At 39.6% G+C, this 11,807-nt stretch overlaps 1 protein-coding gene across 2 annotated transcripts in view; it reads right to left on the bottom strand.

Annotated features, from left to right (window-relative positions):
* Positions 1–11,807, bottom strand: part of LOC136795936 (uncharacterized) — a gene marked incomplete at its 3' end in the record, with an annotated part of 115,567 nt that overhangs the window by 83,555 nt on the left and 20,205 nt on the right. Inside the window, 1 exon segment of one of the 2 annotated variants that reach the window (XM_067048124.1) lies at positions 7,706–7,954. 2 annotated transcript variants of the gene reach the window in all.

Below are 11,807 nucleotides of genomic sequence, written 5' to 3'. Positions count from 1 at the left end.
ATATATGTTATATTCTGCAGTATAAGTTTACGAGGATTGTTCGTAAACTGGCGGGGGGGAGTTACAGTCAGCTGTTACTTCGATGTCAGCTGACTGAGATCAGCTGATCGCATGTATATAAAGAGATGTACCGAACCCAATAAAGTTAGTATGTTACAGCAGTTCAAACGTGTTACATCTTATTCCTTCTTCTCTTTTTTTGACATTTTGCTTTCGCCAATACTTAACTTATACATATATATAACGGTTATATCAAGTATGTAAGCCCCACCAGGCCGATTAGGTATAAAATAAAATATATAAAAATATCAATATCTCCCTATATAGCTGATATATAAATAAGTAAAAGTAAAATCTTAATATTGTAATAACCATGGAAACTCCAAAACACTTATCAAATTATTTCATATTTTACATTTATCCATTAATTATTACTATTAACAATGAGAAATAGTTGATTTTTTTCAAATAAAAGAAATTTTTGAACATGATTTAATTTAATAACACTCATAATCCTCAGAATATTACCAAAATCTAACGTTACAACAACCATCAGAAAGGTGAATTTCAATTCATACTACTAAATCTTTTTTTGTTGAAATATTATTATAGATAACATATTATGGCTTCATTAAGGAGAAAATGTAGTGTAGAATAAACAAAAACTGAAGAGCTGTTGCACCAACATCAAAAACATTATCAATTAAAGCACAACTTTCCTTAATCTTCTCTCTGGATTAACCGGCGATAAAAAAATGAATTAAGTTCTGAGAAAACTTTTAGTTCGGTAAAAATCATTTACTTTATGCCATTAAAAACTTTAAAATGAAACTGTATACGGAAAAAGACGAGATAGCATAGCTAGCTTCCAATGCAAGAAAACTGGTTGGAGTCAGGCATTTGAAAGCAGGAGTGATTTACAAAGAAAACTGGCAGTGTTACCTGGAGCTGAACCTGATTCTCATTGGAATCAACGAGTTGTTCCGCATAATTAGAATTAAAAACTTAAAGATCGTTTGTTCACTTTAATTAAATCATGCATTTTAAGATTATATGCAATATTGTAAATTTGTCTAAACCACAAAGCATTGTGTCATCCTCGTAAGATCATGGGTAAAAAATTATTTGGATGGTGAAAATTTAAAAGGGTATATTTATTGCTAGTAAAATTGGTCAAAACATAGTTGGTCAAAAATTGGTCAAAATATATTCAAAACCTTCTTTATATCGCAAACATAATTCTCAGCAAAACAGTCCAAGAACACACGAACGGTGACCTACTTAGAATACTTCTGGTCCAGTTATTTAACAAAATAATGAAGTGTTGATAGTTGACCGTAGATTAATAATTAGAGAAGATGATCAGGGGGAGTGGTCAACAAAAAAAAAAAAACATAAATAAACAAAAAATATTTATTTATGCCGACGTTTCGACCTGAGTTTCAGGTCTTCATCAGGGCTATAGATCAAAAATAGATAACAATAATCATTTAGAGAAACATAAAATTAAAAAGAAATACTATACTAACTTTGGAATTATACAAAATATTGAATTAAATAATACAATATAGTTGATTGGTAACAATGGAATTAGATAGTAGAAGATTGATAGCATTGAAAGATGACACACAGAGAAAGAAATTTATTCAATCATGCTGCCCAAATACATCGGGTTGCTACATTACACAGCATACTGATCAATCCGTGATCGGACATATATAAATTTATAAATTACATTTTTTTGATATGATACAATATAATAGAAAATAATAATATTATGTAGGTAAGAAGATGTGTAAGTAGTGTCTAAAAAACTGAAAAACAATTTGAATCTACATATGAAACAGTGGGCAAGTGACTTACATATGAATAACAGTGTGAATACAACTTAAGTATCAGTGAAAGCAAAATATTAAAAAAGAGAAGAAGGAATAAGATCTAACATGCTTGGACTGCCCTAAAATACTAGCTTTATTGGGTTCAATACATCTCTTGATATACATTGGATCAGCTGATCTTAACAGTCAGCTGACATCGAAGTAACAGGTGACTCAGACCGTCGATATCGTCGATACTTAAGTTATACAAGTTAAGTGTTATCAGGTTCGAAAACTCCAGAAAAGGATCAAGGAACAAGTAATAACACTCCCGGTTACAACTGAAACACTACTTTATTCATCTCAGCACTCCTCTATATATATCATACAATCAGCTGATCGGCTCAATCAGCTGACATCGAAGTAACTAAGATGACTAAGGCCGTAACTCCCCCCCCCACCAGTTTACGAACAATCCTAATAAACTAATACTATACAATATAATAACATTGAAAACAAAAACAATAATGAAAAACTATTTAGACTAAAAAAATTCCTCTACACATATTATAGTAAAAACTAACAAGCTCCCTTAAATAAACGCTAAATAGGTAATTTCAACCTAAGAATAAAATTTAAAAAAAAAATTCATACAGTAAATGAAGAAGGTAGAATGAAAATGAAAATATTTATAAAAATCCAAAACAGAATGAAAAATACAATATTAACAAAAATCAATAACAAACTTAAAACAATAAATAACTAAATTTTCTGTAATCTAATCTAGTATGAGAACATTTTAGTTTTTATATTGTCTTTGCCGGAAGTTTTAATTCGTCAATATGGACAGTTCTCCTCTTTTTAGGTTCTCTGATACTTGATATAATATTGTTAGAATATTGTGTTCCCTTATAATTATCACCCTGAATGGAACCTCGTATCGCTGAGTTTCTTAACCCCTGTTAGACCTCAACTTTCTATATACGATCGTCCTGATTTTAACTGCTCCCATCCTTTCTATGACCTTTAAATTCTCGTGAGTTAACCCTCCTGGATTTTTCCTTTTCCATTCTTCCCCGGACCTTTTCCCATAAATTTCTTCGAGCAACATGGTTGTTGTGTATTTGCCTTTTGGTGGAATGTCTGTCATACTTTGCGCGTAGACAAACTTAACACTTTCCTGTCTTCTTCATCCCTCCAAAAGTACCTTCTCTTTAACGCTTGCAGGGTCTCCGAGATTCTGCGGTCATTTGTTTTGCCCTAATGATATGCTATAGTCAACTCTCTCTGGGGTTCGTCCTCCCGAAGAGTTTCCACCATCAGCTTGCATCGGGCGAATGTCCTGTCCATTCTTATGTGTTCATCACACCATAGCCGCTTAATCTTCTCCCAAATGATACTTTTTTCCAGGCTTAGAAGCATTATTCAACGTTCTACAAATCTGGTCATTCTTCAAGCCTGTCGTGATATTGCTCCTCCCATATTTGCTGCACTCAACTTTGAGCAATCGAGTGGTCCTCGTCTTCCATGCAATCTGCCGCCTATTTACGTTTATTATGTCCTCCAGTTCCTCCACATTCACTGGTTTTCCTTCCTCCCTGCTCTCATTGAACGTAGATTTCTCCCTGTCCTCTTCCTCCGCCACATTCTGTTTTTCTTCCTCCCCCGGCGTCCACTCCCACTGCTTGATCTGAATACTTCATCCATATAAATCTGCCATACTTATTCGTCTATTCCCCTCAAAAACTAGTCCATCAGGCGCTGGAAGGTTATGGCACCATTTTTGTGGCCAAGCAGCTGCCTTGTAAATTCATAGTGGCCTCTCTGGAATGTGAATGCCGTCTTATGTTGATTCTTAGGGTAAATTTTGATTTGATGATAACAGGTCTTCAAGTCCAATGAGCTGAATACCGTCACCCCACCCAGCCTGCCCAAAATGTCTTCAAATGTGTGGATAGGATACCTCATATACTAAATCTCTGTCCCCAGTCCTCAGCCTGATTGATTCCTCCGACCCGTATCCCCAGTATTTCTTTGTCGATGACATTTGTACATTTTAAGGCTCGCTTACAATGCCAATGGGTACTTGATCCCGGCATTGCCTTACTCTGAGACAGTATTACTGAAGGGACTTGCTCCCTGACAATGTCTAATGGGTAAATGCTTCCAGGGGCCATGTTTCGAACCCATAGATCACTACTGGCCTTACGATCGTTTTATAAATGACCACTCACATCCTTTTAGAGACAGGTTGTTATCATCTGTAACCAGGCTTCCCAGGTACTTAAACTGGTTTACAGAACTGAAACTGTGGTTTCTGGAAGTCACTTTACTATTCTGTTCCTTATCCTCTCTTGAGCTTTTCATGTACACCGTCTTGTCTTCATTTACCTTAAGGCCCAATTCATATGCTGTTTCTTCGAATTCCTGGAATGTTCCTTTTAATGCTGCTCGGGTTCTTGCGGCAATGACTACATCATCTGCATATGCTAAATTTTGAGACTGTCTGTTGTAAATTGTCCCTCCTGGATTAGTTCTGATTGAACTAATAGCTACTTCTAATGATATATCAAATAGAAGAGGAGCCAGAGGATCCCTCTGTCTCAAGCCATTCTCCACAGAAAATTCCTGGGACAGCGAATTTCCAAGCTTAACTCGACAGGTAGTGTTCATGCTGTCTTACTTGAGATTAGCGGCAGGAATACAAGATAGACATAGATCACCTGTTCGGCTTGTTGAGACAGGCCGGCCTCCACGACTTTCTGTACACGATTGTCCCGATTTTGATCGCTCCCAACCTCTCTGTGACCTTTAAATTCTCCCGCACCACCTTTCTGGTTTTTTCCTATTCCATTCTTCCTCGTGCCTTCTCCCATAACTTTCTTCGAGAAACATGTAAACAGCAACAGGTTATTGTGTCTCTCCTCACCGTCCACTCCAGTGCCCTTATAGTCCCGACGGTATCCTCGAAGCCCAGTGAGGATCTTAAATGGTGAAAACCCCGTAACGGTGTGTACGGGATGAATATATACCGCTATAGCCTCAGGCATTGCTACATCCGGCTCCAATCCCTTGTCGACTTCCCTCGGCATACTCCCTACGATTTGTACCGGAAAGTTCTCCCTTCTTAATCCCCATCGGGTCAACCCACACTCTACCTCTCCCTCTACCTCACAAGAGGCCACCTAGGGTGATTAATTTACACTGACATTCCTGAATCTGGTGTGTCCTCTCTCCAATAGACAACTTTTCTAGGCCTTCTCGGCACACGATAGTGCTGATACTGCCTGTGTCCACAAGGCATTCACTTCTCCTATCTCTATTATAGGCTCTCTATCACCAGTATGCGGTCGCCCTTCTGTCGGCATCCCCATCAGATCTCCTTTCTGTTTTTTTCCTCTTCATATGTACGTCTCTGGAAGTTCCTCCTGGTTCTCTGTCATCTTTCCGGTTCTCTTCCTTCTAATTCTTTTTCAGAGGCCTCCGACGTTTCTGTGGACTCGCTTGCGGAATAATTTTTTTCTTTGGTGTACTCTGGGCCTTCAACTCCACCGGACCCGATCCCTGCCTACGTTACACTGGAACATTGTCTAGCTATGTGTCCCTCGTTTCCACACTCAAAGCACCGAGTTTGGGGACGTTGAGCCACCAGGTGACCAACTTTGTCGCATCCATGACAGTTTCGGTCCTCTCGCCGGGTGCTGGTTCTTGGTTTTGCTTGCCCTAATCTTCTGTCTCTTTTCAGCCTTTTATTCCTACCGCTATCCTTGTGCTCTCTTCTTCTCCAGGGCGCCGGAGTAGTCCTAGGGCGAGTGTATTTGATCCGAGGCCGCCCAGGCTCTTCTACTTCCATTTGGGCACCTGTTCTCCTCTGGGGCCCACCAACCTCCTCCAAATGCCTTCTTCAATCTCGCCCTGATCACGGTCCAGTGTGTCTCTTTATCTGCTTGAATTGGATTGAGATTACTTCTTCTCACCCGGCAGATAACTGCTGCATTTAATGCCACTGCATCTTCACTATCAAGTAGATTTTCGATAGACCTCGCTTCAATTCGGCTTATTAATTGGTCACCTTTTAAAAAGTTAATTAATTCTGCAGTTTCTCCACTGAATTTCCGACACCGCTTTCCTCATGTCCTGGGCGGTTGGCGTACGTACCTTAATTCATTCTAGCGTCGTTGCATGAGCTTGCGCTAAAGAGACTTCCAGTAATGGCTCCATCTCCAGGTTGACTGCAGCTACAGGTTGGTTGTCTGCTGCTAGAGGTTCCAGCTGGAAGTGGGTTGTGTTCTCACCTTCGATGTTTAGAACTGCTACTCTAACTAGTTCTTTACCTGCCATAAATCAAAGAGAACAAAGAAAAAAGAAAAACAAGTTTTTCTTGAGAGCAAAAATTGTTCTGGTATCCAAAGATCCCAAAGGCTTTCGGCACTACTAAAGTATCGGCGAGCGCAAAATGTTAAAAAAGAGAAAAGGGTATAAGATGTGACAAGCTTGAACTTCTGTAACAGACTGACTTTATTTATTTTTTTCCAAACCCATAAAAAAATAAATAAACACAAATAAAATAAAACAAGTGTAATATAAGATAAAATATACTGTTTATCTACGCTAGTTCCTTTTACTAGAGCAGAGCTCCATTCTAAGGAATGACTGATTTTTATAGAATGAAAGTGCTGGTGGTTCATTTCTGAGTTTTGTGAGGTGTTGGGGGACACCCCGTTTCATTTGCGTCACTTTATTGGATTTAGTACTTCTGTAAGTATACACTCAATCAGCTGACCTACTCAGTCAGCTGACACCGAAGTAACAGCTGACTATAACTTTATATATATATTCTTGATAAATAAATCGTCTACTATAAATCGTTTTTTCTAATACTGTCCATTGACAAATTATCAAGTCATATTTAATTTGAGTTTACAGTCTATTTCATGTCAATTATTTTCGTTATTGCAGTGTTGAAGGGCGGGGAAAATAAAATAATTATTAATTGAGACCATACATGGTAGCTTGATTAGAAAGTCAAGTAAAAGAACTGAATTCCAAAACGATTAATCTTTTGAATATAGAACGATAGTTGCTACTGTGAATGAATATATTATTTAATGCCTATTAATTTGTAGTTAAAAGATTTTATCCAATAAGGCACTGAAAAAAAAATAACCAACATAGAAATAGGCCCGAGGTGTCGAGCATAAATACTTTGTCCACCTAAATCGCGACTTTGACAATATGCTACCGCTATTGATATCTATACCAGTATTAATAAAATATATTGTAGGAACATGGTCCGGGTGGTGGTCAATAAATGTATCAAAATAATGGAAGAAAACTATTTTTATATCTTTATTGACCGCCACCCGGACTATTTTCCAACAATCTACTTCATACGGTCAACTATCTTCTTCCAATATAAATAAAATAATGTCGATGTAAACCAGTTAAGAACGAGATATCGAAATAAATACAAAAAAAAAAAAAAAAAAATACGGTTAGGAGCTAAAACGATAAGCGACGATTTCGATGATAGTAACTTGAAAACAACAAAATTCAAGACGAGATGAAGGTGAAGATAAAATTAGGAAATACTTGTTTCTCAATTGTAAAGTCATCCTCAGCCTAAATAAGAATCGGTTCCATGAAACTAAACCTTACAGTCCTAACCAATAAAGTCAACGTCTAGATAGGCTTGCTTCCTCATCATAGCTGGATCTCATTAAACATTTAGGTCAATCACCTTTAAAGAAGGACTTCATTTTGGGGATGTTTTTCGATAGGTTAAAATTGTCTTGTTTTTGCACGTCTCTAAAAATATAATGAAAACAGTTTTTTAAAACAAAACTTGTGTAGTTATTTTCCTTGAAATTAAAAAATGAAAAACTGACCCCAATAAGGAAAATTAAATATAATTTTCATTATATTTTAAAGGATTCGCTTGAGTTCCATTCTGCTTGGATTGTCTGCTCAATGTTTTGTCTTTATATCAAGTATCAGGTGTGGATCAATATTTAAAGTTATTGTATTTTATCAATTTGTTTTTTCTCAGAAAACTTTTATCATTGGCTAATGTTTTGGATTCTCCGGATTATTAATTTCAACAGGCAATATGTCTGTTCCTTCTTCTTGAGTTCTTCCTGAAAAATAAAATAGAGAAATTAAGTAATAAAATAAAAAAGGTAAAAATAAAATAAAAAAAGTAGCTGATAAGTTCGTATTCATCTCTATTGCAAATCAGATTCCACCTTGCTCTCCTAAAAAATGTGTGCAATAAATAACATTAACAGTTATCTAGAACTCAACATTAAATATATAAGAAACTCCTTAGGATCTGTGTCTTGAATTTCAGTGTAAACAGAGATACATAAAACCTATGCAATATTACTTATTTTGTTGATTCCTTGTTAAGAAATGGTTGACATATTGAGGTCCATTTTTTTTTCATTTACTCATTTATTTTACAGCTTTGATTGTTGAATGGGTGTAAATGTTTTTTATCGAGGAAAACAAATTAAATAAGATATTGTTAAGTAATATTTTTCAAATATGATACTTCTAGTATTCCCGAGTGCACGGAAGCACGGGACCGTCGCAAGGAATTACATTATTGAGGGGAATGGCAAGATGCTTCCTGATTTTACTCTTTTGTGGAAGTAAGATTAACTCAGTTTAACTTAGTAACTACTACGCATGGGCATGAGTTTGTTGTTTTCCATGCTAATTGCACCTTCGTGCCCTCTTTTCCGCTCTCAATCTCTTAAGGCCGACTGTGGTGAATCTCTTCACTGCGTCCCAATGCTGGTTTGAGCGCAGCATACGTCTCACCACGTTTTCTGGTGGGATACTTCCTCTACAAACTCTCCAATTCGTTTCTTCCTGCCGCAAAGCGAACGCATGCGAAAAATACGTGCTCTACTATTTTCTCGACGATCTGACATGTTAATGCGCTGTTGTCTAATTTAAATCGGTACTAGTAGGCTCGAAAACATCCATGTCCGGCCAACAGTTGGGTCACATAAAAATTCACCTTACCATGTCGGTGACCATACCACAAGACAGCATCGGGTATCAACCTGCGAGTCCATCTCCCAGAATCTGCTGCCTCCCAACGCTGCTGCCACTGATTTATATTTCACGCTATTCTTCCCTGGAAACATCCATAAACAATGGTCGTCTATTGTGTCTATTACTTTCTTCAACAAAAGTTCAACTGGTGGCATTCTGGCTATCACGCACACCGCCTTACAGGAAACAGTTCGAAAAGCACTAACTGTCCATAAAAAAACTCTGCGATAAACTGAAACCTCCTGAAGTCTGAACTGAAGTCTCCTGTATGATTTGGTATCCATTGTTTCTTTCCAAATCAGAGCTGTATGTAACATAATGGAGGGAACAATAGACAACTCTTCTTCTCTGGAAACCTGTAAGCGTCGTCCATAGTACCTATTTCTTTCTTCGATAAGAAGATCAACTGTGACTATCCCAAGAACCTCGAATGTTTGGCATAAGAGAACGATGCTACTTTAGCAGATTTTCTCTGGGTAAACATTAAACTGGAGAGGTGCATCGATCATAACTCCTAGGTATTTTTTGTCAGTCTTGGTTAACCAAAAAAAAAAACAATTTCGTAACTACCCGCCGTGAAATTGATGGACTCCGTTTGCTTCCTGCCAGTTACAAGGAGAACCTCGGTCTTGTGATCTGCAAGTTGTAGGCCTACCGAAGACAGCCAACTTCGGACCGTAGCAACAGCCTGATTTGCGATGAGGGTAACTTCTTCCAAGTGCTTCGCCGCCACTACAACTGCAACGTCATCTGCAAATCCCACAACTGTGGCTCCCTCCGGCATTGTCAATTTGAAGATCGCGTCGTACATGACGTCCCACAGAAGAGGCCCTTATACCGAGCCTTTTTTTTTTTGCCGGTGAAAATCTTCAAAAGACACGGATAGGCCCGTACCATGCTGGCGGCCATACCACGTGCCCACATCGGGTATTAACCTGCGAGTCCACCTTCTGGAATCTGCAGCCTCCCAACGCTGCTGCCACTGGTCGATGGTTATTTTTCGCTCTTCTCTCAAAACGTGTAAGCGTTGTCCGTAGAACCTGCTTCATTCTTCAACAAGGAGTTCCATAGGCGGTATTAGGGCTATCACGCACACCCTTTTGTAGGAAACAGTTCGGAAAGCACTGACCGTCCTTAAAGAAACCCTGCGATACACTGAACCAATTTTCTCCTGTATGATTTGGTAACCATCGCTTCTTTCCAAATCGGGGCTGCATATAACACAATGGAGGGAACAACAGCAGGAAGGAGCCTTAGGCTACTTTCTCTGGGACCTCCAACGTTTGGCATAAGGCATGACAAAAGGAATGTAACTTTATCAGATTTGGCGCTGATATAATCCGTATGAACACTAAAGCGGAGACGTGCATCAATCATGATTGAAGGTATTTTAAGCAAGGCTGGGAACGAATTTCGTGCCTACCAACCGTGACAGTGATGGACTCAGTCTGCTTCCTGCTAGTTACTAGGAGAACCTCAGTCTTGTGATCTGCAAGTTGTAGGCCAACCGAAGACAGCCAACCTCGGACCGTAGCAACAGCCTGGTTTGCGATGAGGGTAACTTCTTCCAGGTACTTCACCTCCACTACAACTGCAACGTCATCTGCGAATCCCACAATTGTGGCTCCCTCCGGCAATGTCAATTTGAAGGTGGCGTCGTACATGACGTTCCACAGAAGAGGCTCTGATACCGAGCCCTGTGGGACAACACTAATCACCTCATAGGCCCGTACCTATCCGTGTGTGGGATTTTGACCCACTAAAACCACCGCCCTACACCTGTTTCTCATCCTCCACGGGACCGCCGTTAGGCATTACATCATGGGGGTGATTGGCTGAGTGCCGCCTCATTGTTTTAGGCTCCTGGTTCGCCTATCACTCTCCTCAATTCTTAACTTCTGCATCACCTGTGCAGCAAATCGTTGGCCTGCCATCCAATAATCTTGGTTAAGCAGCATAATATTGACAATATTATCTGCTGTCTGGTCTGAGCCGCAAACACGTCGGAAGTCTCTTCTTTCTTCATGAAAGCGGTGACAGAAGAAGAAAACGTGTTCTGTACTCTCTTTCGTTCCTGGGCACAATGTACATTCTCCATTCTCATCGAGCTTAAACCTATATTGGTAGGCTCGGAAACAACCATGCCCTGTGATAAACTGGGTGATATAATAATCTACCTCCCCGTGGTTCCTATTCACCCAGGCCTCGATGTTGGGCACCAGCCTGTGCGTCCATCTTCCACTGAATGCCATATTCCAGCGACGTTGCCATTTTCTTATAGTCTCCTTTCTTAATTCGTCTCTTGGAATATAGTAAGCACTATTATAAGAGTGGCTACTCTTATCTGCGATCAGCTCAATCGGTGGCATCCTGGCCACCACGCAAGCAGCTTCGTATGAGACTGTACGAAACGCGCTGATCACTCTTAGCGCACACCTACGATACACCGACACCATCGGTCTTCTGTAGGCCTCAGTACCCAATGTATCCTTCCATATCGCAGCTGCGTAGAGCAGAATGGATGGGACCACATAGGATATCAATAACCTACGGCTGTTCCTGGGTCCGCCTATGTTGGGCATTAAACGTGACAGTGCGGTGGATACTCTAGCCGCTTTATCACTCACCCCCAGGATATGCTCTCTGAACCGGAGTCTATCATCGATTCTTACCCCGAGGTAAGTCAATGAAGTCTTGGACTGGATCTCTTGCCTACCCAGTCTCAAGGTTATGGCTTCCCTCACTTTCCTGCTACTGACGAGAAGGGCCTCTGTCTTACTGTCTGCTAGTTGCAGCCCTACAGATTTTAGCTAATCTCGAACCGAAGCGACACAATGGTTGGCCCTTAGAATGAGCTCTTCTTTATACTTTGCTTCGACGACCACCGCGATATCATCAGCAAAGCCCACTATTTCGGAACCCTCT

Source organism: Halyomorpha halys, unplaced genomic scaffold (genome assembly GCF_000696795.3).
Source record: "Halyomorpha halys isolate HHAL.00 unplaced genomic scaffold, Hhal_1.1 Scaffold1382.1, whole genome shotgun sequence".
Lineage (NCBI taxonomy): Eukaryota > Metazoa > Arthropoda > Insecta > Hemiptera > Pentatomidae > Halyomorpha > Halyomorpha halys.
The sequence above is the reverse complement of the archived record's forward strand: the minus strand, read 5'-3'. Positions and strand labels throughout refer to the sequence as shown.